Source organism: Pongo pygmaeus, chromosome 8 (assembly GCF_028885625.2).
Source record: "Pongo pygmaeus isolate AG05252 chromosome 8, NHGRI_mPonPyg2-v2.0_pri, whole genome shotgun sequence".
Classification (NCBI taxonomy): domain Eukaryota; kingdom Metazoa; phylum Chordata; class Mammalia; order Primates; family Hominidae; genus Pongo; species Pongo pygmaeus.
In genome coordinates this window covers 91132991-91158885 of record NC_072381.2, presented here as the reverse complement: position 1 = coordinate 91158885, position 25895 = coordinate 91132991, and the positions used below count along the sequence as shown (strand labels likewise).

The following is a 25895-nucleotide window of genomic DNA, read 5'->3' as shown; positions in this document are numbered from 1 at the left end:
CCTTTATTATTTTGATGTATATTGTTTTTATGCCTCATTTGTTGATAGTTTTTATCATGAAGGAATGTTGAATTTTATCAAATGATTTTTCTGCATCTATTGAGATGATCATATGCTTTTTGTCCTTCATTCTGTGGATATAATATATCACATTTATTGATTTGTATATGTTGAGCCATCCTTGCGTACCTGGTATAATCCCTCTTGATCATGACGTATTATCTTTTTGATGTGATGTTGGATTTGGTTTGCCAGTATTTTGTTGGAGGATTTTGTGTGTATGTTCATTATGGATATTGGCCTGTAGTTTTATTTTAAGGAGGATTGATATTAGTTCTTCTTTATATATTTGATAGAATTACATTGTGAATCCATCCAGTCCTGGGCTCTTCTTTGTTTGAAAACTTTTTATTACTGATTCAATCTCATTACTCATTATTGGTCTGTTCAAATTTTCTGTTTCTTCCTGATTCAATCTTGGTAGGTTATATGTTTTTAGGAATTTATCAGTTTCCTCTAGATTTTCTAGTTTGTTAGTGTATAGTTATTTATAATAGTTTCTGGTGATCTTTTGTATTTCTATGATACCAGTTGTAATGTCTACTTTTTCATTTCTGATTTTATAGATATGGGTCTTCTCTCTTCTTGGTTGATCTAGCTAGTGGTTTATCAATGTTGTTTATATTTTTGAAGATCCAACTTTTCATGTTATTGATTCTTTGTAATTTTTTTAGTCCCTGTTTCACTTAGTTCTGTTCTGATCTTTATTATTTCTTTCCTTCCGCTAATTTTAGGTTTGGTTTGTTCTTGCTTTTCTAGTTTATTTGAAATTTTTCCACTTTCTTGATTCAGCATTTATTTCTGTAATGTTCCCTCTTAGCACTGGTTTTGCTGTGTCTCACAAGTTTTGGTATGTGGTTTCCATTTTTATTGTTTTAAATTTTTTTATTTTCATATAAATTTTTTCATTAACCCAATGGTCATTCAAGAACATGTTGTTTAATTTTAATATATTTGTGTACTTTCCAAAGTGCATTTTGGTCTTAACTTCTAGTTTTATTCCCTTGTGGTTTGAGAAGATACTTGATATGATTTCAATATTTTTAAAATTTGTTTAGACTTTTTTTTTTTTTTGGCCTAACATATGGTCTATCCTGGAGAATATTCCATGTGTTGATGAGAAGAATGTGTATTCTGCAGTTGTTGGATAAAATGTTCTGTAGTTGTCTGTTAGGTCCCTTTGGTCTAAAGTCCAGTTTAAGTCTAATATTTTGTTGTTGCTTTTTTTGTCTAAATGATTTGTCTAATGCTGAGAGTGGGCTGTAGAAATACCCAACTATTACTGTATTCGAGTTTCTTTCTTTAGATCTAGTAATATTTACTTTATATATCTAGGTGCTCTTGTGTTTGGTGCATACATATTTTGAATTGTTATATCCTCTTGGAAGACTGATCTCTTTATCATTATAAAATGACAATCTTCATCTATTTTTTACTGTTTTGCCTTAGAGTCTGTTTTATCTGATATAAGCAGAGCTACTCCTACTTGTTTTTGGTTTCCATTTGTGTTGAAAGTCTTTTTCCATCTGTTTACTTTCAATTTATATGTGTCTTTACAGGTGAGATGAGTTTCTTGAAGGCAGCATATCGTTGTATCTTTTAAAAAAAAAAAAATAGCACCGGGTCGGTATTCAAGGATCATTTTTTCAAATGTATTCAGCCAGTCTATACTTTTTAAGTGGAGAATTTAATCTATTTGTATTCAAGGTTATTATTGATGTATGAGATTTTGTTTCTGTCATATTGTTAATTGTTTGTTGGTTGTTTAGTGTGTTCCTTGTTTCTTTCTTTTTCTTTTATTGTTTGTCATTGTGGTTTGGTGGTTTACTGTAGTGATGGTATTTGAGTTCTTTCTCTTTCTCATCTGTGTGTTTGCTTTACCAGTGCATTTCATACTTTTGTGTTTTCATGATGGTAAATGTCATTCTTTTAGATTTATGACTCTCTTGAGCATTTCTGCCAAGGCTGATCTAATGGTTATGCATTTTCTCAAGTTTTGCTTGTCTGGGAAATGCTTTATTTCTCTCTCATTTATGAAGGATACTTTTTCTGGTTATAGTATTCTTGGCTAGCAGTATTTTTTTCTCTTTCATCTTTGAATATATTCAACTTTGAATATATCCTATTATCTCCTGGCCTATAAGGTTTCTGCTAATAAATCTGCTGTTAGGCTAATGGGTTTTTTAAGGCATTGATGCTTTACTCTTGCATCTAGTCTTTTTTAGAATAATTCCTTTGTCTTTGAGTTTAGACAGTTTGACTATAATATGCCATGAAGAAGACCTTTCTGCATTATATCCATTTGGAGATCTCTGAACCTCCTCTATCTGATGTCTAAATCTCTTGCTAGATTTGGGAAGTATTTTTCTATTATTTGAGTAATTCAGTTTTCTATCCCTTTCATTTTCTCTTTTCTCCGGGATACTGATAACTCAAATATTTTGTCACTTTATGGTGTCCATGAATGCTTTGCTCATTCTTTTTTACTTTATTTTTTTCTTGTTATTTCAAAAGATGTGTCTTTACATCTTGAGATTATTTCTTCTGCTTGATATAGTCTATTTTTGAAACTTTCAATCTATTTTGTTCAATGAAATCTTCACTTCCAGAAAGTCTGCTTGGTTCTTTCTTTTATGATGCTTGTCTCTTTGATAAAGTTCTTATTCATATCCTCAATTGTTTTTCTCTGATCTCTTTGTGTTGTTTTTCAGTATTCCCCTGTATCTCACCAAGCTTCTTTAAAATAAATATTTCAAATTGTTTTTCTGAGATTTCACAAATTTGTTTTTGATTGAGATCTGTTCTGGAGAACTATTGTATTCATTTAGTGGTGTCATATTTCCTTGCTTTTTCATTTTCCCTGTGTTCTGACCTTGATATCTGCACATCTGGTATAATAGTCACTTTTTCCCATTTTTAAAATTTGCTTTTGTAGGGCAGGACTTTTTCCTGAAAGTTTTGTTTGAGTAGGGCACTTTGGCTTTGATTCTGGGTGCATGCAGTAAAGTTGTCTCTGTATGAATTATCTGGCTATAAACAGCATCATTGTTATTTATTATTTCCTCAGTGACTTAGGATATGGTTATTATTGGAGGCTGTGGTAAGGTTTTGCGGGGGACTTGAATGCCAGATGGACTGGCCTTCAGGCCCCACTGGTGGCAGTGATTGGCTGAGTATACATATCCTTGAGCACCAGGGTGGTGTATACCTGCACTGGAGCTAGCAGATCCAAATGGTTCACTTCTTGGCTCTTCAGGTGGTTTATTCAGATGCCCACAGTAGCAGCAGTGGGATGGAAGGTAGTCAGGGTCTCGAGTCCCTGGACAGTTGGTGTGTGGGTGATGGCAGTGTCAGTGGCAGGATAGTCCTGTGGAGCAGGAGTGAACAGTGCATGCTTGTGTTGACAGTGGCTGTGGTGGGCTTAGGAAAGCCATCTACAGTCCCCCAGATGGCACATGAAGATAGGTGGTGGTAGCAGCAGGGTAGGCAGGCTCAATCTCAAGCCCCGAAGATAAGTGCTCAGGTGCCAACAGTGGTGGAATGGGCTGGGAAATCCACTGGTCCCTGGAATGCATATTCTGGCATAAGGGAAGGGGTGGTTAGACTGGGTGAACTTTTCCTCAGGCCTCTGGGTGGTGTGTGCAGTTACCAGCTATGGTAGGCAGGGGTGAGGTAATCTGTAAACCCTTGGTAGGATCCACAGGTGAGGGATGGTAGTGGTTGTGCTGTAGCCCTGCCACTGGGTAGGGTGGGGCTGTCTTCACTGGAAGTATTGTAAGTTGGTGGGTGGGAACATGCACACCACTTGCTCCTCAGGACCAAAAATGTGGTGACCTATGTCTTGCTTGCACTTCAGTCACAATGGCAGTAGCCCGTGCTTTGCTTGTGCCTCATCTCTGACACCACTGGGACCCAGGACAGTAGGCAATCTGTTGGCAGCAGGGCTCTAAAATGGTGCCTTGGTGTAGCTGCTTAGGTCTCAGGGAGTCTGTGGGACCCAGCATGAGCTTCCCTCTGGAGCAATGCCATTGCACAGTCTCTCAGCAGGTCTGTATGTTAGTTTTGAGACCCATGAGGCTCAAGGGTCTCTCTCATGGCTAGGATTGCAGAAGTCCACAATGGGAATATAGACCACTGGGGGTCTTTCATTTACCCTTCCCTTGCATTGAGGAGTATCTTCCAGTTCACTCATGGTCTCTGACTTGCAGGCTTGCTTTAGGTGTTCCTTCTTCTTCCTTCTATTAGGTGTATCCTGTCACTTTTCTGTTGAATTCTAGTGTTCTCTTTTGGATGATCTATTTGAAGTGTGAGTATCTACTCGCTATTTTGGTTTTTAGCAGAGGAGGTAAGCACTGGTGGTAGCAGCAGGGTGGGTAGGCTCAATCTCAAGCCCCCCAAGGTGCTGGTACCAGCACCTATCTGCATGTGTCATCTGGAAGACTGGAGACTGGCTTTCCTAGCCCACCACAGCTATCGCCAACACCAGCATGCACTGTTGTACCTTTTCTATGTTTGGATATGTTTATATACACAAATACATTGTGTTACAATTGCCTACAGTATTCAGTACAGTAATGTGCTCTATAGGTTTATAGCCTAAGAGCAATAAGCTATACCATATAGCCTCAAAGCAATAGGCTATACCATCTTTGTGCCAGTACATTCTATATTTGCACAATGATGAAATCGCCTAATGACACATTTCTCAGAATGTATTCCTGTCACTAAGTTACACATGACTATAATTTGAAACCTATGAAACAATAAAAGTCCCTGTTTCTCTGTATCCTGCTTGTTTTTCTCAAGCAAAGTATTGGTCATGCTTACATGGTGGCAGAGCATCCAGCTAAAATGTAAGAGGTTAAACCTTTATCCAGACAATTTAAGCATGAGACAACAGATGCAGAACATCTGGAAAATGGATAATCATTCTGGATGTTTCTGATACTCTAAGATTTTCTACAGTTGAATCAATAGCCTTTTCATCCTCATTGCAATTGCATCTGTCCCAAGAGAAGGTCTTTTTTGTTTTGTTTTGTTTTTTGGTTCAGAGCGTCTGGCTACAGTAGTGTTATCAAAGTAGCATGGTGACCACTGCTCAAAAATGAGACTTCTATCTTGGCTTCAGAGGTTAAGGAAACTTGGAGGCTGTAGAAAGCTTGTTTTATTTGAGGTTTATACCACAGTTGGCCTAGACTTCCCTGGGAAAACTGGTCTTTATTTTCTGTGTTCCATAGCAAACCTGGGAATAGGCATGGTCCAGGAAATTATATATGTAGGTCATATAAGGTAACCCTACCCATTCAAGTGCTTCAGAACAAAATATAATAGCTTAATGAAAGAAAGAGGTAGAACACAGGGAGGGAGAGGCATCCCCAGAGCCCAGAGCCAAGCCTCCAAGAAAAATGGTCATCATTGTCATTGTCATCATCATCATTGTCATCATTGCAGACAAATGTTCCACTTAATATATACTAGCCCCTATTCTAAGTATTTTGCATATGTGAACTCACTTTAGTACTAACAACTATGCTATGAATAGGTACCATTATAGTCCCTACTTCACAGATTAAGAAACTGAAGCATAAGAAAGTCTGGACTTACAAGTAATATAGAGCTTTGGATTTATGGGTAATAGACAGCCATTGAATGTTTTAAGTAAGGAAGCAGCATTGTCTGCTTTGCATTTCAAATCATTTAGGCATTTATTTTTTATTATTTATTTTGTATTTATTTATTTATTTTTGAGACAGAGTCTTGCTCTGTCACCCAGGCTGGAGTGTAGTGGCACAATCTTGACTTACTGCAACCTCCGCCTCCTGGGTTCAAGCAATCTTCCCACCTCAATCTCAAGAGTAGCTAGTATTACAGGTGTGAGCCACCACACCCAGCTAATTTTCTTTTTTTTTTTTTTTAGTAGAGACAGGGTTTCATCATGTTGGCCAGGCTGGTCTCCATCTCCTGACCTCAAGCAATCCACCTGCCTTGGCCTCCCAAAGTGCTGGGATTACAGGTGTGAGCCACCATGCCTGGCCTAGGCATTTTAAATCATGTGGGAGAATAGAGGAAGAAAAACCAGGCTAGATGTGATAAGAACTCCAGAGGAAGTGGTGAGGGGGAAAGAGCAAAGAAAGGGATTGGTTTGCTAAATAATTTGCTTAAATGTACAATATTGGGTAATTGAAGGTTTCAAGGAAAGGGGGCAGCTGAAGAAATCAATGTGCCAAGTAAAGTAAATGTATAGAGAAAAGAAAGCAGGTACATTTTAATGCTCAATCTTACGGATTTCTGACTAATGCCTTGATATTAGCAGGCCTATTTTGCTCTATGAAGGAGGTTTTCATTTGACTGGGTCTTTCCCCATTATTTTGATTAAAGACAGGGTAGGGAAGATTCTCTGAAAGACATTTTTGTTTTGAAGATTCTCTGCCAAATAAGAAAGAGGAAATAAGACACTACACTAAGACCAATCAAATCAATCAAGTCAAACCCTCTCAGTTTGATAGCTGTGGAGGGACCTGCCTGAATTTGCCTTTTACAGAGACAGTTTCCCAGGGCTTTTATGTTAATTAGGGAATTTGAGTTTGCTACAGATGATTGCATTATCATCCCAGACAGGACAGCTAAACCCTTCTGTGCAAGAGAAAGAAAGCCATTTACATATCTCTCCAATCATGTTTTAAAGGATTTTAGAGATTATAGGTAATTTCTCATTTATTGTCAGGTCTATCCTAAAGCACATTCATAGGTAAATGCAAGTGGGTCATTTCTAGTCCCTTATTTTTGATGTTTCCAAGGAAAGGGAAGAGAAGAAACAAATTTTCATCTAGTAAGACGTTGCTAGAGAAGCATCAGTTGAGTTTGCTTCTTGTGTATGAGTCCTAACTGTAGTTTTTTCTTTAACTTTGGAGTTTTCTTTTAGGGCGGACTCCAGATTGAAACATGCCATGATAATTTGAATTCATGTCATGGCTCCTGTAAGTTGGCAGACAACCAGAGTAGTTATCTGAATGGTTGTTGTGTTTGGTTGATGCTGTTTTCCCCCTTACACCTCAACAAACACTAACATATTTAATTTTATTCAGGTAGATCATACATTTGAGGATAACTTGGACTATAGGGAAATTTGCATTCCAAATTTTAGCATAATAAATCTTCTATGAATTTCTATAAAACCCTTCTGAAGATTGTAGAAAGTCTCAAAAAATAACCCAAGGATTTCCCCTAGATTAACCTGTAGTTAGTAATACCTAGAATGGCTTTGAAGATGAAAGTAAAAATAAAATAAATTATTTGTAAGTTCTGTGGTCATTTGGCTCTCTATTCACCCTAGACACTGAAGGTACCAGGTCACAAATCACTTCCTTATGCTTGACTTAGAGGCATGAAGAATAATTCTTCCTGCCTCATTTTTGGTACAGTCCTAGGTAATGGAAAAATACAGTGATGTTGATATAACCATCATCTCTCCTACTTTGAGCCATTTCAGACTTAAAGCCCTGTGTTTTTCAGGCCATTGTTAAACATTATTATACATTGCTGTGTAATTTCTAGGGCCAGTGTTATACTCAATCATTTATTTGTGACTTTAGTGTTAATATTCCGATTGTTTCTACTTATTAATTACTTCCAATGTGCCAAGCACTGCTCTAGAGCTAAGTTATGTACAACTCAGGTAATCCTCACAATGACTTTATGAGTTAGGTACTATCATTATCCTGATTTTACCTAAGAGAAAAGTGAAGCACAAATAAATTATATAACTTCTTAGGGCCACGTTGCAAGCAATGGATTAGAGTTTGGACCAGTATCTTTTTGACTGTCATAAGTTTAGGGAAATGACCCAGATGTCCTAATCTGACATTGTAGATCAAGGATTGGAATCCACTGCAATTTCAAAGACTTATGCATTCAACTATTATGTTAAACTGACTCCATATATGTGTGTGTGTATATATATATATATATGAATCCTATATATGTGTGTGTCATAAACTGACTCCTATATATATGAGTCATAAACTGACGTGTGTGTGTGTGTGTGTGTGTGTGTGTGTGTGTGTATATGCTGAAATTCTACCATGCGTGATCCACGGCATTAGTCTGAAGCCTTTTGATGCTTCATTAGCTATTCCTTAAAGGGCATTCAGCTGTTATCAGACTGGTCGCACCTGAAGGGGAATCACTTTTTCTTTGTTGGCTAGGTGAGATCAGATGAAAGAGTTTTGAAATTATATGTCAACAGTTCTCAAACTTCTTAGTTTCCAGACCCCTTTATACTTTAAAAAGTTTTTAAAGATCTCAAAACTTTTGCTTTGTGAGCATCACCTCATATAACATATTTTAAATGTCTCTTTTTATTTAATGCAATTGCATTAAATAAAATGTAATTGCATTGTCTCAAGATGGCATTTGAAAATTTGAGAGATGTCTAAATGCATCAGCCGAAAGTATACAATACTGTCCACCTTAGTCCCTAGAGCCATCTTGTTTTGGCTGCTCAGTGTCCATGCAAGTATCATGCCAAGTTTATTATTCCTTCAGAGATGCAGACCTCTCTTTTAGATGAGGAAAAACCAAAACCTCTATCTCTCTTTTAAATCAACTAACTCAGATATTGTTACCTGTATTCTATTCTAGAATTCTGTCAATTTTATTTCTTCTCTAGAATATTCTCAATTTAACCTGATGTTTTAAAGGTCCTCTCTATCTGTGTAATTCAACTTGATTCCTACGTTACACCAGTGAATAATTCTCACCTTTGGTGTATTTATACTTCTTAAAATTTAATCAACTTGTTTCTCCTTTTGCAGTATTTTAACTGAAATTCCTTATTAACCACAGATTTCTAGGTTAAACTTGGACTCTTGATTCAGTTCCTTACTTAGGAACCAAAATCAAAGGTGATTGAAATGTTTGAAATACAACTTGCCATCAGCCCTGAATATTTCTTCAGATTTCTCCTCACCCTGTATTGGTTGGATTTGCTTATTTTCAACTATTTGATGTATGCCAAATCTGATGACATGTGGCTCTGCTTCAAAGTGTAAGTCAATACTTTCAGGTAATGTGCACCCTTATAAAAATATAGAAAATCCATTCATAAGCATATATACCATGTCTCTCTTAGTCATATACTATGTCATATCAGTTTGAAAAGGAGAATGAGCTCTGATCCCAAGACTCAGGTCACCTGGAAGAGCTTGAATTAGTGACAAGGATGAGACTGGAGGCCTGGTTCCAATGTCTTCAGGGAATATAGATGCTTCACCTTCAGGCTTCTTTACCTTCCCCAAGAAAGCATTCTACCTACAATTTTGGGGTAGTAGTGAATCATGATCAGATATCGAGGAGGAATCTTTATATCCACAGTGCTTTCCAGACTTCTCTCAATTTGAAAGACCACAGAAGCTCTTTGGCAGCTATTTGCGCATGACCAGTCACCCAAACTTTCTGCTTTCTATGACAGTTCCAGGGAATCTATACTGGAATTACTTGCCTGGTATAGATATGGTCATTAATTGAAAACAGTCATGGGTATGAGATACTTTGTTTATAAGTGAGATAAGTCAGTAAGATAAATAAGATACTGGTAAGTGCCAGAGCTCAAGTTAAGGCCTTTTCATTAAAATTATACAGCATTTTCCTCCCCAGACACTTATAAACAGAAAAACTGACCATTATTGTCAAAGGGTAGAGGCAAGAACAGTGCTTTTTGGCCACCAGACTTGTGTCAGACCAATCAGATTTTTTAAGGAAATTATTTACTTTGGGCTTCACTTTCTCAAATTCTAAGATTTCAATGTAATTTTTTGTCCTGCTTCATTCATAGTGCTAAGATCCTATTTGTTCATTACGAGAAAATGAAATATTTTCTTCAAAGTAAAACTAATGTATGAGACAGAGATTGAGTCACACAATTAGCTCTGTAAATGACAATTACTCAAATTTCTCTCGGTTAAAAATACCAAAACAATACGTCACAATCAATGGAAACATTTTTATTGCCTGTTTTACATGTGAACATTTACAAATATCTTCATACTTATAGCAGTCCAACAGATCACATTGATATCTATTTTAGGTTTCTCATAAAGCTATGTGGGGACAGAGAAAGGTGTGCTTTAAAGATAGTATAGCTGAAGAAATTTCAGTTTTCTATTTTTCATTTTTTGAGACAGGGTTTTGCTCTGTTGCCCAGGCTGGAGTGCAGTGGTGTGATCATGGCTCACTGCAGCCTCGACCTCCCAGGCTTAGGCAATCCTCCTGCCTCAGCCTCCCAAGTAGCTGGGACCACAGGCATGTGCCTCCATGACTGGCTAATTTTTTAAATTATTTGTAGAGACGGGATCTCCCTATGTTGCTCAGTCTGGTCTCAAGCTCCTGGGCTCAAGCAGTCTGCCTGCTTCAGCCTGCCAAAGTGCTGGGATTACAGATAGACATGAGCTATTGTGCACAACCGCAATTTCAGTTTTGAAGCAAACTTTTAGTAATTGGGTACTTAAAATGGCAACTTAGCTTGTTACAGGTTATGTTACTTTTCATTTTTTATAATGGAATTATAGTTCTAAAGAAGGAAGAAACTATGGAATTGCTTATGGAATAGTGATATACACAGGGCATCCTGTTGGTAGAGAAAAGTCAATGGAGTAGACAAGTGGAAACATTTCATTGGGAGTTGGTCTTGTGTAAGTTGATTCTCCAGAACGCATCTCCTAACCCTCTTCTACTCCCCTCCCGCATGTTTCCGTCTATGGACTTGATCCTTATCCTCACACCCTGAAGCTGCTGATCACTCTGACATTGGGTTCTAATGTTTTGTTTTGCTTCCCAGGAAAAGCAGCACAGGCATTACCATGTAATTTCTATTGTTCTTATGCTTGCTATTTTTCTCTCTAAAAAATAGACCCCAGACACCACTCCACAACCCCTGGGGCCAAGAGATGATTAGTGATCCAGAAGTTGTTAAGACTTGCATCACATGTCCATTAACCACTCATATTCTTTTCCCAATCCAGCATGAAATGACAGAAAAGTGACTCTCTTACTTTTTAAGCCAGGCCTTTGATTCATATGTTAGAGAATCTGATTTTTAAAAACTTGTCGTACATTTGGGGCTGTATTCTGTCATGAGAGAATGACAACCATAAAGTTAAAGCGTGTCCAAAGGCTAGCAGTAATGATTGACAAATACCTGCTTGCTAGACCCATTCATTACATGAAGTGATTCAGATGTAAGTGTTCTTTTAGGATTTATGGTGTAAGAATGGACCCTATTTTCTTGAGGAGTAAGGAAGCTGCTCAATTAAGCTTTCTTTTCTGTAGATGCTTCAGTTTATTTGGGGGCTTTTAAAAATTGTTGTTGTTGGTCTCTATAATAAACAGAAATCGGCCTCATTGTAGTGAATACCATTGTTTTACTTCTTATCACTGAAGCTCTGTGTTCAATTCTTCTTTCATATCACTGCTTCAGATCTTTCTGTCTGGCATAACCTTTTAAGTCTTTTCTTTCTCAGCAGAATATTCGCAGGGTCTCCAATTATTGCCCCTTCTGGAAGAGCTTCAACACATCAGTGTTTCTCTTCAAATGGGATTTGGGACACAGTTGTGGCCACAGAGGTGTTCTTCACAGCATTACTCACAGAGGTGAATAATTAAAAAATGTTGAACAAAATAAATGATTAAATTATGATACATTCTCCCAACAGACTGTTATGAAATCTTTAAACTAGTCTGATTATGGGAAAATATTCAAACTACATTATATTAGAGACAAACACCACACAATCTCACTCATGTGTTGAATCTTTAAAAAGCTGATTTTATAGAAATAGAGAGAATACTGGTTATCACAGGCTGGGGAGGGGAGGGTGTCCAGGGAAGATTGGTTAATGCATACAAAGTTACAGATAAGAAGATAAGAAGAACAAGTTTTGGTGTTCTAATATGTAGTAGGGTGACTATAACAAGTAACAATGTATTGTATATTTCATCATAGCTAGAAGATTTTGAATGTTGTCATCACTCAAAAATAATAAATGTTTAAAGTGATGGATATGGTAATTACCCTGATTTGATCATTATACTATGTGTACACGCATTGAGACATCACATTGAACCCCGTATGTATGTACAATTATAAATAAAAAAATAGGCCAGGCATGGTGGCTTATGCCTGTGATCCCAGCACTTTGGGAGGCTGAGCGGGTGGATCACCTGAGATCCGGAGTTCAAGACCAGACTGGCTAACATGGTGAAACCCCATCTCTATTAAAAATACAAAAAATTAGCTGGGCGTGGTGATGGGCACCTGTAATCCCAGCAATTTGGGAGGCTGAGGCAGGAGAATCACTTGAACCCGTGAGGCAGAGGTTGCAGTGAGCTGAGACTGTGCCTTTGCACTCCAGCCTGGGTGACAGAGTGAGATTCTGTCTCAAGAAAGAAAGAAAGAGAGAGAGAGAGAGAGAAAAGAAAGAACCCATAGACACAGAAATAAATTCGTGGCTTACCGGGTGCTGGAATGGGGATTAACTGAAAAGGACAGGAGAGAGATGTGAGGAGATGTTCCAAAACTGGATTTTGTAATGGTAGCATGGCTGTAAATTTACTAAAAATTATCATTTAATAGTGCATTTAATAGTTCATTTAAAATGGGTGAAGTTTATCATATTTAAATTATGCTTCAATAAAACTGTTAAGATTAAAAAAAAAAAAAAGAATATGTGAATTAACTTTTCTTTGTATTTCTCCAGTTACTATTATCAAACAAACCTCTAGGGATTCAAAACAGAACAGAGAGTCACAGTCAATGAAAAGGCAAATTATGTTCTGGGTTATAGCTTTTCTCCCAGACCAACATTAGTTTAAGTTACACTTCTGCCCATGTATATTCTTATGGAACTTGTCATTCACTCTACCTGGCAATCCATTTTCTTTGAAAATTGCTTGAGAACCTGCTGAACACTAATACTGAAAACATAATAGTAATTTTATTTTACTTGCTGCACGACAATATTGCTGAAGTCAATTACTATTTCTTGCCTGAATATTTACAGGCATCTTATGTGATCAAAGTTGTCACAAAGGGAAGAACCTTAACATTTTATTGGTGTATACAGTAGAAATGTTTACTACGATTGTGGGAATGACTGGGTAACCACTTTTCATGCATGTCACAAAGCAGCAGAAATCCCCATGAAAACTGGATGACTGATATTCACTCGTTTTTCAATGAGCTTTTACAATTAAGAATCACTTGACATTGAGCACGAATGTGAAATGTATAATTTTGTTTTAGAAAACATGGTTGTCATTTTAGTGATTAGGAGCTCTATATCATAGGGCATATTTCTAGGTGTTGTGTTTAAGAATGTGTGAATATTGTCTTTAAAATCCTACCTGCATGTTGTTAGGGAAACACATTTCTATTTCATTTTTTTTTAAATAATGTTTGAAATTTATTTTTTGAAATCCTAGGGGGAGTTTTTCTCCTTAAACTTCTGTTTCTTTTTTAACTTTTATCCAAACAACCCACAAAAATCTACAAATCATAATTGTAGAATACCATTGATTTTCAGACTTTCCTATTTCTTCTGCTTTTGATCTTTTATATAGCAACAATCCGTCATCTTTTGGGCTAATATTAGCATTCTTTTGTTTTTCTGCAATTTCTTCATTCTGTAATATTTACTACCAACTCAGCTAAATCTGGTATTGGCATCATCTTGGGGACTGATTGGTCAGTGTTGAGATCACTCTTGGAAAATTGTATTGCAAGGAGGGTCTCCATCAGTTTTCCCTTCTCCCTTTTTAATCAGTACCTATGCAGGAGTTTGAACTTGTATTTTAATCCCATAAGGCTAGATGTTAAATTTTTAGTTTTCAGGGCTCTTTTTTTGTTCATTATTCATTGATTCATTCATTCACTCAACCAGCCAATGTTTATGAAAACCTACCATAGTGCCGGGTACTGAAAGTATGGAAATGAGAGACATAATCTCTGCCACAAGAGATTCTCTAACAAACCGACTGACAGTGAAAATATAAGTTCTATTATGGAGAAAAGGAAGCAAGGTAGGGCACTTAACACATTGGAAAAAGGAGTCACGGTGACTTTCTACATAGTCTTTCAATTAAGCCTTGAAGAAATAAATCAGTTGGAGGAGAGAGAGAAGGAAACAGAAAGAAATGCTTGTGCCAAGTTGTAGATACACAAAATAACATGGTGGGTTTTAGAAACTCAAGGTAGTTCAGCTTACTAGGAATGGGATACATGGAAAAAAAAACGATATTGGTGAAAGCTTGGGCAGGTTATGTAAACTGTTTCTTCCTTATCAATAAAGTGGAGACAGTGGATACAGGTTGCTTAACAGAGTACAGACATATAATACATGCTTCAGGTTTCTTTAGTGGTGGAATAAGAGTTTCATATAAGGACTAAGGAAAACCTCCCAATTAATTTTCAATCTCTTCATGAAATTCTAAAGCCAGACAGTTTAGGCTCAGATAGATGTATGCTTCTTGTTAATGTTTTGAAGTGTTTACTAATTATGAGGGGTATTTGTTCATTTGTTTGTTTGTTTGTTTTCTGGAATCATTAGGATATAGCAATTACAGTTGGAAAGCAGAGCACCATAGTGGTTGATAGGTCAGGCTTTTGAAGTCAGACTCACAAATTTCTTGTTTCTAATCTGCAAAATGGGGATAATAATAGTATATCTAATTCACTGTTTTTCTGAGACTTGAAAGTGCTTAGCAGAGTACCAAGCACCTAGAAAGCCTTCTGAAGTGGTAGAACGGTAGCTGAAAGTCACAATCTTCCTTTCCTTTCCTTTCTCCTTCCTTCCCTTCCTTCCCTTCCTTCCCTCCCTTCCCTCCCTTCCTTCCCTTCCTTCCTTCCTTCCTTTTCTTCCTTTCTTCCTTCCTTTCCTTTCTTTCCTTTCCTTTTCTTTCTTTCTTTTTCTTTCCTTCCTTCCTTTCTCTCTCTCTCTTTCTTCCTTTCTTTCTTTCTTTCTTTTTCTTCCTTTCTTCCTTTCTTCCTTTCTTTCTTTCTCATTCTGTTATCCAGACTGAAGTGCAGTGGCACAAACTTGGCTCACTGCAACCTCGACCTCCCAGGCTGAATCTATCCTCTGCTTTCTGAGTAGCTGGGACCACAGGTGTGTGCCACCACACCCAGCTAATTTTTGTATTTTTTGTAGAGATGAGGTCTCACTATGTTGCCCAGGCCAGTCTCGAACTCCTGGTGTCAAGCAATCTACCCGCCTCGCCCTCCCAAACTGCTGAGATTACAGGCGTGAGCCACTACCCGCAGCCTGGTCTTGTTTTCAGTGGTAAATTAGTACACGTGTTTTCCCTCAACATTGGGGTAATAAAATAGCTCTGGTATATATTTTTACCATTTAAGTTTTTATTCACCACCTTTAAAGTTTTCCTATTTCTTTTCTCCATTTAGTTAATAAATTAAGTAGACTATTCTGGTAAGCGCCTCTGAAATCAAAAAGCTTTCAAAGTTTTTCAAAACTGCAAGTTATGTTAGTGAGCCACAGAATCAATTTAGTGGTTAACAACTAGCACTTTGTTTTTATAAAATAGAAAGGATCATAATTGAAAATATGGGGTGTGGAGGAATAGGTAAGAGCACTGTTTCACATTAAATTTTGTTTCAGCTATACGTATATGAAATCATTATGTATAATCTATTTCCTTCTGTGGTTCTTGGTCAAAGAGTTTGAAAGTAATTGCTCTAAAGCAGTGTTCCCCAACCTTTTTGGCACCAGAAACCAGTTTCATGGAAGACAGTTTTTCCATGGACTGAGGTGGGGGATACTTTCAGGATGATTCAAGCGCATTACATTTATTGTATACTTCATTTATATTATTACATTGTAATAATAATACAATAATTATACAACTCACCATAATGTAGAATCACTGGGAGCTCTGAGCTTGTTTTCCTGCAACTAGATTGTCCCATCTGGGGGTGATGGGAGACAGCGACACCCAAAGTGTGTTGCTTATGTCCAGTCTACACCATAATCTCATTTTGATTGCTGTCACTGCAGAAAACCCTGCTTCACAAACATAAGATGTTGGAAATGGAAGCAGGCTTTTCAGTGCTTTTGTGGCAAACTCAGGATATTCCATCTTGATTTTAATCCGGAACATACGGAGATTTGAAGTTGTCTCAAACATACTTTTAAGGCCATCACCATTTGTGATTTCAAGCAATTGACCCTCTTCTAGCATGGACAAAGTCAATTCACCTGGCTTATTAACAAGTGGGTCGCGTATCCATTCCTTCCCAGTTCGGGGGTATTTTATGGTTGGGAAGTAATACTCAAACTCTTTGAAAGCTGAGATAGATGATCATGCACCAGCTGGGAGAAAGAAGGCCCTGGCTCCATCTCTTTCAAACTCTCTGCTAATGTTTGAAACATGTCAGAAATTCCAATGTTCACTCATCGCCCCCATAATTCCAGTTTGGCTTTGATTGCAGTTACTGTATCTGCCGACTTGAACACAGTTGTCATTCTCCCCTGAAGTGACAGATTGAGTTAGTTGAGCAGGTTGAAAACGTCACACAAGTTAAGCAAGTTTTGCAACCCATTCTGTGTCACTGAAATGTGCTGCCAGTGATGACTGTTTTTCTAAAAGAAATGTCTGGAGCAGCTGTCGTAACTCAAAAACTCTGGCCACTGATCCAACTCTAGAAAGCCATCTCACTTCGATGTATGAGAAGGCATGTGTGCTGTGTGTCCATCTCCTCTCAGAGCTGCACAAACAGACATGAGTTAAGGGCATGTACTTTAATGTGGTTAATTTTAATCACATCCTGCAAAACCTTACATCTAGGTGATGTTTTTCAGCTAACCAGCATTTTATTATGGATGACACAGTGCATAGACTCAGATTGAGAAGCAACCTCTTTGACCTGGGTAGCAAAACCAGAAAGCCATCCAGTCATGGCAGCTGCTCTGTTCATAAATATACTGACACAAAATGACCAGTTCAGATTTCCTGATAGACTTGAATAGTTCTGCAGCTGTGCTGTTGGTTGGCAACAAAAGTGCACATAACATACCCTCATGCACATCCTCCCGAAAAATATATCTCACAAAAACAAGCATTATTGCCTTATTGTCAATATTGGTAGACTCATCAACCTGGATTGCGTACCATGGTGACTCATTAATCTTCTCTACCATTTGTGCCTCAGTATCCTCTGCTATTCATCAGATCGTCTAGTTATGTTGCTAGCTGAAAGAGGAACGTGTGCTATCTTTCGAACTGCAGCCTCTCCTAAAAGTTCATGACAAATGTCCTTAGCAGCAGGCAGGATCACCCGTTTACCAATAGTAAAGGGCTTCGTAGCTTCAGCACTGTGGTTAAGCCACTGAATGATGCTCTCAGTGCAGACACATTTGATGAAGTGGTGACCTTCAATAATTTCTTCTGTTCTTTGTGTTCATGTGTTTTTCTATTGAAAAACTCCGAAGGCTTGTCTTTTAATTCAGCATGCTTGGTCTCCATGTGGCAAAGCAGTTTTGAAGGCTTCATGGCTTCTTCGTTGGATAGCCAGTCACCACATATTATACAAAAAAGGCTTGGAGAATGTAAATCACCTGTTGTGATGAACCCATAATTTAAGTAGTATTCTTGGTATTTTATTTTAAATGCAACTTTCCTTTTGTTGGCATTCTTAGAGTCTTCTGCTGTCTCATCATTGGGTCTTTCCCCCTCTTCAAAGATACTCTCCAGTTACATTTGTTTTCACTCATTTGTGCTAGGGTTAGCTTGTGGGCTTACCAAAACTCTGACTGAGACAAGTGTGCAGTGCAGGGAAAGAGGCATGGATGGAAGTGGTAAATAAACTAATAAACTAAATAAACTAATGGGTGGGCCATGCGTGGACTAAAATTAGTGTCGGATTCTGACTTAAATCCTACCACCAGATGCAGCTGTACAATTGAAGTATATCAACCCACTTGCCACTATAAAGCCTGCCACCAGATGCAGCTTAATTGTCACTTACCATTCACTGATAGGGTTTTGATATGATTCTACAAGCAGTTGATTTGTTATGGTCTCTATGTAGTCAAAGCTCTCTGCTAAGGTTAATCTGTATTTGAAGCCACTCCCCTCAGTGTTGGCATCACTGCTGCCGTTCCACCTCTGATCATCAGGCATTAGATTCTCATAAGGAGCATGCATCCTAGATCCCTTGAGTGTGCAGTTCACAATAGGGTTCGCGCTCCTGTGAGAATTAATGCTGCTGCTGATCTGACAGGAGGTGGAGCTCGGGTGGTAATGCCAGTGATGGAGAGTGGCGATAAATACAGGTGAAGCTTTGCTTGCTTGCCTGTTGCTCACCTCGTGCTATGTGTGAGGAACATGTTTGTATCCAGTACCTCTCCATGGCCCAGGAATAGAGGACCCCTGCTGTAAAGGATAGAAAAGGAGGTTACAAGTTTCTCCCTTATTTGCATCATAATCCCAGATTGCAGTAACATCTAAATGAAGCTTGTCCAACCTGCAGCTGGTGAACCACATGCAGCCCAGGACAGCTGTGAAAGTGGCCCAACACAAATTTGTAAACTTTCTTGAAACATTATGAGATTTTTTTTTTGCAATTTTTCTTTTAAGCTTATCAGCAATCCTTAGTATTAATGTACTGTATGTGTGGCCCAAGACAGTTGTTCTTCTTCTAATGTGGCCCAGGGAAGCCAAAGATTGGATACCCCTGATCCTAGCAGATTAGAAAACAGTAAAGAAAGAGTTTGTTATAAACAGTGACCCCCAAGTGATTTTAAAGAATATACTGTACAGGTTGTTTTGGGGATGCAACGGGAAAAATGCTGCCATTCAACTGTCTGCTGGAAACTCAGAAACTCTTGGTCTTTGGAATTATGTAAATAGAACTTTGAAAAATAGGCTGAATTTTTTCCAATGATTTTATGAGCTTGTGCACATGTACACCCATCGCAGTCAAGTACAGATAGCTTTAGGAGTGGGAAGCTCAGGAAGCAAACTTTGCTTTTCCCCTCTGTTCTTACATTAGCATCCATTCTAATTGTTGCTTATTTGGGGCAGCGAGGTTAATCATATCTATCTGTTGTCCCCTACTGAGCTGATATTTTCTTTCACTGTAAGGTGTTTCCTAATTACTTTGTGAATATAATTTTTTAGATTGAGTGTAAAATTGAGCGCAAAGTTATGCTTGTAGCTAAAAATGTGCTCTATTTAATGGTTGAGTTGGGTCCAGTCGTTTTACGTAAGGAACTCTGATTGGGCTGTGGTAAAACTGCACTTACTGACGCATGCCTCTCCTTGCTGGTGAAATTAATTTGGAATATGGTGAGTCCATAATGACAGAGGATTAAATGTTTCCCTGTTTAAGCAGTAGTTTTCTTGGTTCCATTGTAGGAGTAATGCTTTGAGCCCTTAGTATTTTCCAAACTCTTACCAGCCTCTATAAAATTCCTATTTTTAGAGATTATGTCCAATGTAATGACTCTTGTTTATAAACTCATGTAGTCTTCACATTTAGTTTTTTATCAATAGATTTGGACCACTATGCTTAAAGCTAATCAGCAAGCGATTCTGACTAGCAGAACACCTTTAAATTTGAGCAAAGGTACTGCGGTTCCAATTGTTGTCACTCAGAGGTACAAGAAGAGTTGAATTAATTCTCAGTGGCCTGACTAAAGATCTAGAGGCAACCACTCACATATTTTAAAATAATAATAATAATTCTCTTGGAATTCTTCCAGATCTGTTTTATTAACTTCCTATTTTCTATACTAAAAGAAAAAAGTAGATTAGTAATATTGTTAACCTGATGACAATAGCAGACTTACTCTTTTTAAACAAATTTTCACCCTTTCTAACAGTTTAGCTGAACATCCTGAAGCAAGCAAGGGAAAATATAAAGCATTGCAAACTCAAAAGCACATATAAATCAAGTCACTTAAAATAATGGACTCAAGAAAAAAAAGAAAACATGGTATTCCTGGTCAAGCTTTTGTTTTCACAACAAAATTTTCGCTGGTTACAGAAAAATGTTTCTGAAGTATAAAAAAGTGAAGGCATAAACGTGACAATGAATGACAACTGGCATCTTCATTATGGGGATAGAAGAGATTGGCGTGGTCTGTGGCAAAATGAAGACTGTGTGCCCTGTCTTATCGGACATTATGCTCAGCTCCAGCAGATGGTTATCATTTGGGGAGTCAGGCCCAGCAGTTTTAGATTTTACTTTTTTCCTCAAAGAAGCCAAATCCAGATTTTTAACATGAAATGTCCTGGCTTATAAATGTTGGCTCAATTTTTCTGGACAGCATGTAGACCAAACAAAATTGATCCATAAGCTATTTGGCCTATTGGTTGTCAATTGATGACCCCTCCACTGCAGATTTTCTATCAAGAACATATGCAACATTTTCTTTGCCAACGAGCGTAATAGTTTAGAAGGACTCTGGAACCCCCTCTTTTGAGGAAGCAGAATTCTCATGTCAGGATTTAATAAAAAATGTTTTGGTCATCAATTTATAAAATTTCATAGAATGCAAAAGTTTCTGGATTGATGACATATCACTTAGCTTGGAGAAGGGAGACAAGATAACTAAGGCAGAATGAAATATGTGTTTCAATAGAGATTTGGACAAAGCTCTGTGACAGTAATAAACCTACCCTAGGTACTAGCAAAGCTTCACAAAGGAAGTAACAAAAAAATGAGACTCTGAAATATTAATAGGATTTTTATAGAAAAAGAAGAGAGGATTTGCCAAGGGAGGAAAAAGTATAAGCATCTCTACAGTTACATTGTGGGCTTTGCTAAGTCTTAAAATGGTGATTGATTGGGTGTAATTGGAAAGTAGGACACATGAGAACATATAATTAGGGCCAAAGGGACCTCAAATATCAGTCTACACATCTAAAACTTGATTATATAGTTAGGGGAGCCATTCAGGTTTAGACCAGGGAAGATACATACATCATCTGATCTGAGATTATCTGATCTGCATGTTCTTATTCCAAATCTTAGTTTGAGTTCCCTTAAAGTAATTGGACACTTTCTGTAAGGAATTGGATAAAAATAAGGACCCTACCTAGATACTGGCTAAAAAGCTATATGATATCTGGAGATACTGACAATTCTTAAGAATCAACTTTACACTAGTCATGATAAATTACATCCTTGTGATTTCCAGATGAAGCTAGAAAGCAATGTTCAAGAGGCTATCAGAATACCTGGTAATTTCATGGAATACTACACAGCCATAAAAAAAGAGTGAGATTCTGTCCTTTGCAGCAACATGGATGAAGATGGAGGCCATTATTCTAAGCAAACTAAACTAATTCAGGTACAGAAAATGAAACACTACATATTCTCACTTGTAAGTGGGAGCTAAACATTGAATTCACATGGACACAAAGAAGAGAACAATATACACCAGGGCATACTTGAGGGAGGTGGGTGGGAGGAAGCTAAGGATTGAAAAACAACCTGTTAGGTACTATACTTATTATCTGGCTGACAAAATAATATGCACACCAAACCCCCATGACATGTAATTTATGTATAAAAACAACCTGTGCACATACCCCTGAAACTGAAATAAATGTTAAAAAAAAAAGAATGCCTGGTAATTTGACTGGCATGCAGAACATAATAGCCTGTCCTGCATTTGGGTTCTGTGCAGAGAATATTACACCTCTATTAGAATCAACTAACAGAAGTCATGAAAACAAAAATTGATGGAATTAGGTTGAAATAGACTGGAAAGGAAATGTGATGACCTTAATTATTTTAGCAAAAAAAAAAAAAAAAAAAAGAGGTTAGATATATGAAGTTGCCACAGTATGAAAGTGGAATGAAAATGCAATATGTAAATATAAGCTAATAAAAGTGTCCTTTTTTATATTAAAACATGTATTCAAAATAAGAGCAAAAATATTTTACCAATCATGAGAAAATTGTCTTAAAGAGAAAGTACAGGATTAAATAATTTTTTTTCTTTCTAAAATGCCCGTGGCCAAAACTCACTTGTGGGTCAGGTGTCATAAAAGGCACCTTTTGACCATACTTGGGTGTTGGTTAGAAAAATCAACCATTGTGCCAAATTATAATTAAATAAAACGTGTCCTAGACAGATGGCCATTTTGGCACAATTGGCATAAACAATGTATGAATTAATGTGAATTGCTTTAACACATGATTTCTGTCTTCCAAGAAACTTAATGTAGAATCCATGCGACTCCTGTTCATCAACTCAACAGTAATTGTGGGTCTAAATTAATCACTTCGTTTATCATTTGCCAATTGCTCATTTAGATGCTTTAGAGACAGGGAAACAATTTAGCTAAGCAATATTAAATAAATAGTCCAAGATCACAATAAAGAAAATAAAAATGATAAATCTTCAGCTTCTAATATTTTGCACAGTTAATAGAGCAGTGCAAAAAATGAATCCTATAAGGCTACAGAAACAAATTCATCATAAAGCAAAGGGGTACCCTTGGTTGAAGTAAATAAATCAGGAAATCTATGGTAGCACTTAACATTTATGAAGAAATTTATGAAGTCATAAATAAATGGGAAATTTCTGTTAGGTGGCTTGGTCTTATTTTTATTTCTTTAAAGCATAAGCTGCTTTAAGTTTTTTTTAGAAGTAAGTGGAGTTTAAGTGCATGAGTTTGCATATCCGCTTTTTATGCCTCACACTTCTTGACTTATGAATATATTTGACAATTGATTTTAGAAGAGGGAAATAACACTGCCCTAGAACTTTGGAAATCTTGGCTTTGCCTTCAGCTTCTTCAGTAATCAGCTATATTCAAAAGCAAAACCATTGACTCTCCATAATCAATTCTGTAAATTAACAGGGTTAGATAAAAAATATTTGGATCCTATTCGTCATATAATTGGTTATTCTGTTCATGTTTTATTTAGTTACATTACTCAATAATTGGAATTGAGAGTGCAAGAGTAAGCTGACTGATATTAAACATCTTCATGAGAACACAGCTATGTGAGTGAGAACATCAAATATTGTGCCTGATATAAAACAGTGCTCAATAATTACTTAATTAACTAGTGGTTCTAGGCCACCCTAAGAGCTTGAAGTGATTTGGATATTTCACATGGAATGATGAGCTTTGGGCACTTGGATAAGATCTGGGAAGGCTGTACACAGGCAAATAGAAGGGACTTTTCATTTGACCATCTGTCCAGCCAGAACGTAAAGATCTATTTGGCTCATTCCTGGCTGATTCAGCTTATGGCTTTAGTTTGTTACTTTTAACTAATCAATTTCCTTTCCTTTTATTTTGAGCTATTTTCACCTGTATCAAATTCTTTGATGTGATAGGTAGCAAATGAGGAGAACAGTGTGAGTTAGTTGATGGTTTACTTTCCTTGAGTTTTATTCTTCACAGGGAAATTCTTGACTAGAGAGAATAAGGCACCCATTACTAAATCTTAGCTTAGCAACAAATTGGATTGGCTATAGACAGTGCCTACTTTAGCAGCTGGACATCTTGTGATGATCCAATATGGTGGTTCATTTTTGAGGCTTTTTTTCTGAAAACCTTCTCCATAAAAAGTGATTGTCTTTTAAAAAAAAAAACCATTAAAATATAGGCAAAGAACATGAACAAACACTTCTCAAAAGAAGACATACTTGCAGCCAAGAAACATACGCAAAAAAAAGCTCAACATCATTAAATAAATGCAAATCAAAACCACAATGAGATATCATCTCACACCAGTCAGAATGGCAATTATTAAAAAGTCAAAAAACAACAGATTTTGGAGAGGTTGTGGAGAAAAAGGAATACCTTTACACTATTGGTGGGAGTGTAGATTAGTTCAGCCATTGTGGAAGACAGTGTGGCAATTCCTCAAAGACCTAGAGGCAGAAATACCGTTTGACCCAGCAATCCCATTACTGGGTATATGCCCAAAGGAACATAAATCATTCTATTATAAAGATATGCATATGTATGTGTTCATTGCAGTATTATTTACAATAACAAAGATGTAGAATCAATGTAAATGTTGATCAATGATAGACTAGATAAAGAAAATGTTGTATATATACACCATGGAATACCTTGCAGTCATTAAAAGGAACGAGATTATGTCCTCTGAAGAGACATGGATGGAGTTGGAAGCCATTATCCTCAGCAAACTAATGCAGGAACAGAAAACCAAATACTGCATGTTCTCACTTACAAGTGGGAGCTGAATGATGAGAACACATAGACACGTGGGGGGAAACTACACACACTGGGGCCTGTTGGACAGGGGGTGGAAGGAGTGAGAGCATCAGGAATAATGGTTAATGGATGCTGGGCTTAATACTTAGGTGATGGGATGATCTGTGCAGCAAACCACCATGGCACATGTTAGCCTATGTAACAAACCTGCACATCCTGCATGTGTATCCCTGATCTTAAAATAGAAGTTGAAGAAAAAAAGTGATTGTCAGCCTGGGCCCTTGGAAATATGAAATAATGAAAGTAGCTAAGTGCAGTTGAGTGAGAAAGGAAACAAGATGAGAGATCCCAGATTTGCCTAGATATAAGTAAGCATTGTAGGTCTTTCACCAATTAAATGATCTTAACAATTTAGAGTTATGATTGAAAACTCTATTGGCTAGTACTAATAAACTTTTTACAAAAGTAAAAATTTTACAGGAGAAATCATATGGTCTGGCTGGATCTCTTTTTCTGTGAAGTTTCTGAAAAATTGACTAGCTGTTTTATTATTTTAGATAAGTATACTCCATTTTGGAATCTCTTCTTAAAACAGTAATGGAAGTCTTATTTTGAAATCACAGCCGTAAAGCTACACTCCAAGCAATTCTCCACAGTGCTGAGTCTCCCAAATGAGTGAGCATGTGGTGTGTGTAGCTTGGTGGTGAGCAGATGAGCAGAAAGGTGACTTAGCTGCTCTAAGCAACCACAAGGAAAGATATATTATAAATATTCAATATTTGATATGCAGTTGAATTTTATTATGCATTCATCAAATCATTGCTGTGCCAAATGCTCCAGTTTGGAAACCACAAAGAGAAATAAGACATTGATTCTTTGTCTCAAGCTGTCTCTGATGTTCATGTACTTTGACTGCCATCTTCAAAAGGCGTATAGATAACCAAGAAATTCTTTGTTATAATATGGAATATAAAGCACAAGAGTTACAATGGGAATAATATGTGCAGGAGAGCCTGTCTCTTCAGTGGAATCATGGAGGAGAAGGAAGTAGGAAGTAATTATTTGTTGGTTCAGCTAGTTAATTTGAAATAATGACACATTGAAACCATTATTTCCCAGTTAACTAAGACTTGAAAGAAGAAAGTCAACTAACTAATTAAGGTTAAGAATAAAAAGGATATGCTCATTATTAATGAATGAAAATGAAATACCTTAAATGGCCCATAGGGACAGACAAGGGCATGCCTCTTCAAAGAAGATTGTAAGTTCTACGTAAGAACGGCCACTATCTTTATACACTACAGAATTAAGAAGGAAGACTGTGGATTGACCTTAAGCACTGTAATGTTTTTTAAGGAATTGCTTTGGATTTTTTTCAGCAGTTTTAAAATATTTTTTATGTATCTTAGAATAGAAGAGGTGAGGATTGAGGCTATTTATAAGTCATATATAAAACAAGACATGAGAGGCCGGGCGCGGTGGCTCACACCTGTAATCTCAGCACTTTGGAAGGCAGAGGCAGGCGGATAACAAGGTGAGGAGATCGAGACCATCCTGGCTAACACGGTGAAACCCCGTCTCTACTAAAAATGCAAAAAATTAGCCAGGTGAGG

At 37.2% G+C, this 25895-nt stretch overlaps 1 protein-coding gene across 2 annotated transcripts in view; it reads left to right on the top strand.

The window, feature by feature from the left end:
• The window catches only part of PRKG1 (protein kinase cGMP-dependent 1), a 1321998-nt gene that overhangs the window by 635901 nt on the left and 660202 nt on the right, over positions 1–25895 (top strand). The gene's annotated exons all lie outside the window — the stretch shown is intronic.